The sequence below is a fragment of the Triticum dicoccoides genome, chromosome 4B, assembly GCF_002162155.2.
Source record: "Triticum dicoccoides isolate Atlit2015 ecotype Zavitan chromosome 4B, WEW_v2.0, whole genome shotgun sequence".
NCBI classification, from domain to species: domain Eukaryota; kingdom Viridiplantae; phylum Streptophyta; class Magnoliopsida; order Poales; family Poaceae; genus Triticum; species Triticum dicoccoides.
The window spans coordinates 5116555-5118628 of NC_041387.1; the positions used below are offsets into that span (position 1 = coordinate 5116555).

The 2074-nt window shown below is 47.8% G+C and overlaps 1 protein-coding gene across 1 annotated transcript in view; it reads right to left on the reverse strand.

Moving 5' to 3' along the window:
* The window catches only part of LOC119294503 (disease resistance protein RPM1-like), a 4307-nt gene extending 4118 nt beyond the window's left edge, over positions 1–189 (reverse strand). The window contains exon 1 of the mRNA XM_037572698.1: positions 10–189. The gene's annotated coding sequence lies outside the window, so the exon portion shown is untranslated. The remainder of the gene's footprint in view (positions 1–9) is intronic.
* Positions 190–2074: the final 1885 nt, after the last annotated feature.

The following is a 2074-nucleotide window of genomic DNA, read 5'->3' on the forward strand; positions in this document are numbered from 1 at the left end:
AGTGGCTACCTGAGAGCGGCGAGGAACGGCGGCACGGGCGGGATCAGCGACGGCAGACACCCTGGACGGTCGGGGGCAGATCTCAGAAAACCCGTGCTCGCCGAGGTTGTCGCCGCCAGGCCTGTGGTCGTGCTGGAGTAGTTGCGCCTCCGCCGCCAGCGGTGGCTGGACCAATATGGATGCTGAGCTTGGGCGTCTCTCCCGAGCAGTGGCAAATTGGCAACAATACTTTGCCTATTGATGTTTTGTGATCTATTTTCTTGTGTGAGTAAATACAAATTTCTCTCTGAGCTTGAGTTAATTTCGAGTAAATTGCACAGAAGTACCACAATACAATTGGGGCATTGGAAGCAGACTGGTACCAAGATTGGTAATTCTTACGTGTCAGTACCAAGATTGGGGCGGGCCATTGCAAAAAAAGGCTAAAAGTGCGTTTTATACGTATTCACAGAGAGTCTGACCGGTTGGGCCCGCCCGTCAGGCGCCACGCTGGCCAGTGCGCGCGTGCCCACACGCTGACTGCACATTGACTAGGACGAGGCCGGCTCGCACCGTTTAGGCCTCGGTGGTGCGACCTAGCCAGACCCCGCTCTGCCCTCTTCCTTCTCCTTGCTCCCTCGCCGGCCCCGCCGCCAGCCACACCACGCCGCCGTAGCCATGGATCGAACTGCTTAGGCGATGTCCCCTCCCCCGCGGCTGCTCCTCCCTCGCGCCCTCCTCTCCCCCGCGGCTGTTGTGCCCTAGGCGACGATGGCCTCGGCGACTCCGGTAGGCGGCGAGGGCTGGGGCGATGCGAGCGGCGGCAACCTCCCCCACTTAGGCCTTGATGGCAGTGGCGGCTACTCCAGCTCGGAGTACAGTAGCGAGGACGAAGATTTTGCGGAGCCGGTGTTGTCGATGGAGCAGAGGCTGCGGATGGCGCGAATTTGGGTGGCCAATCCTAGCACCGCCCATCACTGGACTCATGGCTTCGGCGGTGTTCTATAAGTGCTCCACTGTTCCATTCTTGCTAACTGAAATTGGGGATTAGGGTTAGGGTTTACTGCCTGCATGTTTAGCACTCTAATTGTTAGTCCTAACTAGAGCAGAGAATTATAGTGGATTACATGAGTCCTAACTAGAGCAGAGCAGCATTAGGTGTTACCTAACTAGAGCAGAGCAGAGCAGCATTAGTTGATTACATTGTTATTTCTTAGTCCAAATTGTCAGAGCGGCATTAGGTGTTACCTAACTAGAGCAGAGCAGAGCAGAGAAGCATAGTGGATTACATGAGTCCTAACTAGAGCAGAGCACCATTAGTGGACAATTCTGTTAACTACTTATCTGAAAATACAAAACATCAGTTTGTTGTGAGTACTCGTTTGCTCTGTTAGGGTTAAGTACCCACTCTGTAATTAGGGTTGCATTGAGATAGTTGTTTACATTGTTTGAGTTTGTAGCAATTGTTTAGTTTATTCATATTGTAAGGGTAAATAAAAGCTTTGTTTATATGTTAACTTAAACAAAGCTTTGTTTATATGTTAACTTGTTTATATGTTAACTTAAACAAAGCTTTGTTTATATGTTAACTTAAACAAAGCTTTTGTTTATATGTTAGCCTATCCGTTAAGTAAAATTGTTTATTGTTAACCTTTTTTGTCTGTTATTTCATTTTGCAGTTTGTATGATGACATTTTGGATGTTAGGTTCCGTTTTGATGCTTTAGAAATGTTTGAGCTAAAGCTCTGCAGTTCAGATGTAACATATTTGGATATGATTGCAGTGATGGAAACCCAAGGATTTAGTGAATATGATCTGTTGTTTCACATTGAGAATCCAGATTTAGGGGAGAAAGGATTGGAGATGGTAGAGAGTAATGCTGAGTTGCAATTAGTAAAGAGACAGGTTGAGGAGTGTAAGGTTATAAATTTGCTAGTGAGGGCATGTCCACCTCCTTGCAGCTAGTTTGAGAGGCAAGAATTATCCACTGTTGTGTATGAAGAGCCTGTGTTATATGATCTCAGTGAGCCACCCATCTATGTTGTTGATCAAGAAGGAGTTGCCTTTGAAAGTCAGAGTAGCAGTTGCAGTGTAG